The 6,000-nt window shown below is 47.4% G+C and overlaps 1 pseudogene; it reads left to right on the top strand.

The window, feature by feature from the left end:
* Positions 1–2,391: 2,391 nt before the first annotated feature.
* Positions 2,392–3,312, top strand: LOC134501932 (craniofacial development protein 2-like; annotated as a pseudogene).
* Positions 3,313–6,000: the final 2,688 nt, after the last annotated feature.

A 6,000-nucleotide genomic window follows, 5' to 3' on the forward strand; every position in this document is an offset into this window, starting at 1 on the left:
GGAGATTTTTCCCCACTGCTCTTCATACCCTCAAGCCCTCACAAAACTACAAAACAGATGCTAGTAGAATTTTTGCATATGGCCATTGCGTGTAAACATAGTTAGGATCAACTAACATTCAAGGATGACCCAGCTATTAAGCAGTGAGGCAGCTGCCTCAAGCATCAGCAAGGATGAGTACAGACTATTAGGGAAAACATGTCTGTGTATAATGCTGCATATCCTGTGTTTACTATGAAAGCTTTCAACTCTCTGTTACACAGGAAACATCTCACAGGGACCAGGCAGCAAGCAAGATCTTTTAACAAAAGAATACACTTTCCAGAGTACACTTTCCAGAGTAAATACAGACCTCTAAAATGGTGACTATTCATGAAGCACATAATAGAGGAAGTAACAGTCAATGAGAAATGACATTAACTGGAAATAGCATTCAGTAGGGAAATAACATTTAAGTAGCATTGGGATAATGTTCTCGACTCACGTGAGGATAGAAGGAAATTTCAATTGAGTTTTTAATATTAGGGTGGAAGGCAGAAGGTATTTTTCCATCTTAATCCTCTACAATGTGTTCCATTGACCCTGAAGCCAGATAATTCTCTCATTACCTTTCTTCTTAAGCAGCATCTGTGAGATATATACACAGCATGTAAATTATCATAGAACACAGCCTATCCATCAGCAAATTTGTTGCTTAAAGTTTAAATCAGCCTTCCCAATCTAAGCATTATCCAAGGATGTGGTCTTCAATTCCCAGAATTTCCCAGAGAAATAAGGAAGGCACTGCTGAAAATTCCACGGATCTGTCAAACTAGGTGGAGAGAAGCTAATATAATAGTAGTACACATAGAATTTGGCAGAGAAGATATTTTACATTTCTACATTGATTCAGGCTGCATGGAATTTAAACTGGGTAACTACATTTTTTATCCAAACTCTAAAATACATCTACCTTCAATAAAGTTCCATCAAAAACAGAGGATACACACATTATTTTGCTTCCAATTATTTCTTTGTTATTAATAACTCTTAGGAATGTTCTGTTATGGTCTGGATTCACAATACAAATCTGTTTGCCTAAATCTGAGTATATATTTCCAAAAAATCTAACTAGCTAAAATAAAGTAATTCTACCCCATTTGATTTGTGTTATGATTATAAGAAACTTATTATCAAGACTGTTATAAATGAAAATGTTTATCCTTTTTTGGCTTTGCCCTGTTAGTTAACCTATGCAGATACTACCCTGCTTTCCTCTGTGCTAAGAAAGAACTCTTTCATGATCAAAATACAACAAAGATATATTGCAAAAGCTCATTTCACATTCTACCCTAAGAAGTAGCTGATTTTGTCATTACAAGTTTGTGAAACTAACATGGAAACTACAGTACATAAGATCAATAAGGAAAGCAAACATATGCTAATATAATATGCATTGATATTGAAAAAAACATATATATATATATATGTATGTATGTATGTATGTATGTATGTATGTATGTATGTATTGTATATATAGATTATATTTGTCCCTGGAACATAAAGCACACAGACTGACTTAATAGAATGAATCCATTAAATATCTGTATTGTGTTTTAACTGTTTTTATTGTTTTTATGATGTTTTGCTGCCCAGAATAACTGGCTTGAGATGGGCTGCTATACAAATTGGATAAATAAATAAATAAAGTGTTAGGCTTGGTTCAGGTAAACCTAGGTTTAACACGTTTAAATCCTATGCATCAATGGACTTTCAGGTTGCCTTTGGAGAAATCCCTTTCCTGGCTAAAACTCTTCAGAGAATTGTTGTGAGTATAGCTCCTGTTTAACAGAGATGCTGGACCTGAGTTGGAGAAGTTGATTGCCTATGGGATAGATAAGAATCTTATCAAATTTGTTTAAAAGAAAACTGCTGCCAAATTTCCCAGCAAAAATGAGAAGGGCTCCAGAAGAGTGTTATATCTCCCCTTCCTCCATAAATCCAGTAAATAGATAGATACATGACAGATAGATAGATAGATAGATAGATAGATAGATAGATAGATAGATAGAAAGATAGATAGATAGATAGATAGATAGATAGATAGATAGATAGATAGATAACGTTGTGTTCAAACAAGAACAACCATAGGAAAACATTTACCACATATATATATATATATATATATTATCACACAAGTCTTCAGCAAAGGATCGTTACCTTGTCGTGGTGCTGGAGCTTGAGCACCTCGATGATGCCATGAGTTAAACCGTGAAGGGCCACCCAAGACAGGAAGGTCATGTCAGAGAGGAGAGACTAAATGCAATTCCTGGGGAAAGTAATGGCAACCCACCCCAGTATTCTTGCCATGAAAACTAAATGGATCAGTACAACCAGAGATATGTCGGTATAACATAAGAAGATGAGACTCCCAGGTAGGAAGATGGTCAACATGCTACTGGGGAGGAACAGAGGATACATTCAACTAGCCCCAGATGTGATGACGCAGCTAGCTCAAAGCCGAAAGGACGGCTAGCGGCCGACGGTGCTTGTGGTGAACGGCAAATCTGATGTTCTAAGGATCCACATACCATTGGACCCTGGAATGTAAGATCTATGAGCCAGGGCAAATTGGATGTGGTTATTGGTGAGATGTCAAGATTAAAGATAGACATTTTAGGTGTCAGTGAACTGAAATGGACTGGAATGGGTCACTTCACATCAGATGACCACCAGATCTACTACTGTGGAGAAGAGGACCACAGAGGAAATGCAGTAGCTTTCATAATTAATAGTAAAGTGGCTAAAGCAGTGCTTGGATACAATCCAAAAAATGATAGAATGATCTCAATTCGAATTCAGGGCAAGCCATCTAACATCACAGTGATCCAAATATAAACCCCAACCCCAGATCCTGAAGAAGCTGAAGTAGATCACTTCTATTAGGATCTGCAGCACCTACTGGACAATATGCCTAAAAGAGACATTGTTTTCATCACAGGAGACTGGAATGCTAAGCTGGGCAGTCAAATGACACCTGGAATTACAGGTAAGCATGGCCTAGGAGAACAAAATGAAGCAGGACATAGGCTGATAGAATTTTGCCAAGACAACTCACTCTGCATAACAAACACTCTCTTCCAACAACCTAAGAGACGGCTTTATACATGGACTTCACCAGATGGACTACAACGAAATCAGATTAAATACATCCTTTGCAGCCAAAGGTGGCGGAAATCTATACAGTCAGTAAAAACAAGACCTGGAGCTGACTGTAGTTCAGATCACGAACTTCTTCTTGCACAATTTAGGATCAGACTAAAGAGATTAGGGAAGACCCACAGATCAGCTAGATATTGTCATGCGCTGCCTCCCTCTGAATAACATTCAGACACTGGTTTGCGAATCAGGCTCTGGTTTATTGCAGGGCAGGTACGCGTTGGTAGAAAAAAGCTGAGAGTGACAGGAGCGCGCCGGTGCGGGGTTTAAATACCCCGCGCCGGTCAGCGCCCCCTCGCTCACGGTCACGTCGCCCCCCTTTGTCCCATGCGTTGCCCTGCCGGTGGGTGAGGGTTTCCGGGATCGCCCATCATCAGGTTTCCATTCTTCTGCTGATTGCTTTCAGCTGGGCGATCCCCGTTGTATTGCCGCTGATGGCTTGGGTGGCTCCGTGATCCGTTTAGCTATTGTTTGTTAGCCGTTAGTCGTTGTGGGTTGATGGCTACTTAACTTGTACCCCTTCCCCTATTTCCTTGTCATTGTCATGTGTGCCATTGCGCTGATGACTTTAGCTCAACGGCACTCATGACATACTGCCCCCTTTTCGAATAGTGTTCTCCCCCGGTTTTCTGGGTTTTCCCCGTGGAGCTGTCAAAACGCCACATTTTTTTTTTTTTTTTTCAAAGTTCCCGCCGGAGTAGTTGTCGCCCCTCCCTTTGCTCCTCCCTCTGCCACGTGCCTTCCCAGGGTGTGTTCGTGCTGCGCATGCTCGGGTCCTGACCTGGCGTGCGCATGCTCCAGCCACACCCTGTTTGTTTGGCTCAGTTCGGCGAGGCGAGAGGCGTGGCTGGTCGGGTGCTTCTCAGCTCCAGGTAGGGCCCTTCTTTTCTTATTTAGAGTGCGTCGCCTTTGTTGTGTCTCCTGGGCGTTGCCCCCAGGTTGCCCTGTTGACTTGCTTGCCACTCCCCCGCGGCCGGGGGGCGGGGGGAGGGTGCTGGCGATCGTTTGTCACCACCCCGTGGGCCCGGGGCGGGGGGAGTGAGTCCCGGGGGGGGGAAGGTCCACCCAAGTCGCGGGCTTGGGGGGGGGGCTTTCCCTTGGGGCACGGGAGGCGGGGGGGGCCTGCGGGGGGGGGTTTGGTTTTGCTGACCTTGGTTGCGGTTTGTCGGGGTATGCCCGGTGAAATGCTCTGGTCAGGTCAGGCGCGTTAACGTTGTGCGCCGCCACCCATTCCGGGTGGGGGAAGTGTTTCCACCTGACCAGATAGTGTAGAGTTCCTCGTTGCTTGCGGGAGTCGAGGATGTCCCTTATCTCGAAGTGGTGTTGCCCGTCGATCATTAGCGGTGCGGGCTGTGGCGTGCTTGGGTGCCATCGGGAGGTGGTTGCCGGTTTCAGGAGGCTGGTGTGGAACACCGGGTGGAGTCTCCGGAGGTTGTGTGGCAGGTCCAGGCGTATTGCTACCGGGTTCACTATTTGCGTGACTCGGAACGGCCCGATGTACTTAGGCCCCAGTTTTTTCGAGGGTTGGGTTGACTTTAGGAACTTGGTGGATAGATAGGCCATATCCCCCGCCTGGAACGTCGGTTGTTGGCGCCGGTGCTTGTCGGCCTGCTCTTTGTAAGCAGCCTGTGCCTCCTTCAGCGCCGCCGTGATTACTGGCCATGCTTCCGCGATCTTCCGTCCCCAGTCGCTGGCGTCCACCTGGGGTTCCGGGGGTTGAGGTAGCTCCGGTATGGGGACGAAGTCGCGCCCCGAGACTACTTCGAACGGAGTTTTCCCCGTGCTCGTGTGGACGGCGTTGTTGTATGCGACTTCGGCGAACGGGAGCAGTTCAGCCCAGTCGTCTTGGTGGTAGTTCGTATATGATCGTATAAATTGCTCTAAGGTGGCATTAAGAACCTCAGTGGCTCCGTCCGTCTGAGGATGCCAAGCCGTAGATAGGGCCTGTTGGGTCCCCGTCAGCTTCAGGAAGGCCCGCCAGAATTTGGAGGTGAACTGTGTGCCCCTGTCGGTCACCACACGTGCGGGACATCCGTGTAGCCTGTACACGTGGATGAGGAAGAGTTTGGCTAGCTGTTGTGAGGATGGGACCGACGTGCAGGGGATGAAGTGGGCCTGTTTGAGAAGTAGTCCTTCACCACCCAAATGGCCGTTTTCTTCTGGCTGGGTGGGAGGTCCACTATAAAATCCATAGAGATTTCCTCCCATGGGCGGGAGGGTTCTGCCACCCATTGCAATAGCCCCGCGGGTTTGCCTGGTGCCCGTTTGGCCCTAGCGCACGTTGGGCAGGACGCCACGTAGGTTTTTACGTCTCGCCTGAGCGCGGGCCACCAGAATTGGCGCCGTGTTAGGTGTAGGGTCTTGAGGAACCCAAAGTGTCCCGCTTGCTTGGCGTCGTGTGACCTATGCAAGATCGCCTGGCGTTGCGAGTCCGGGACGTAGATTCTGCCTTCCCCCCATGCCAGGTCTTGCGCCATCGTTACCTTGTCGGGGTTCGCCAGGAACCAGGGGTCGGTTTTGAGGGCGGCGGCGAGGTCCGTGCGCATTCCCCCTGGTAGTTGCGGTTGGCTTCTTTCCGTCGCCGGTTGTCCCGCCGTCGGCTGCGCCGTAGCGTCGAGCTGCCTCCGTGCGCCGCTTCGGGTGGTCACGGCCATCCCCAGTTGCGAGGCGGATAGGACCGTCCCAATGGTGTCTGGGGCGGGCTCTTCGTCTTGGGGCAGTCGGGAGAGGGCGTCGGCCAGGAAGTTCTTCTTGCCCGGCATGAACTTCAGCTGGAAATCAAAGCGGCTGAAGAATTGGGCC

This window comes from Candoia aspera, chromosome 8, assembly GCF_035149785.1.
Source record: "Candoia aspera isolate rCanAsp1 chromosome 8, rCanAsp1.hap2, whole genome shotgun sequence".
Lineage (NCBI taxonomy): Eukaryota > Metazoa > Chordata > Lepidosauria > Squamata > Boidae > Candoia > Candoia aspera.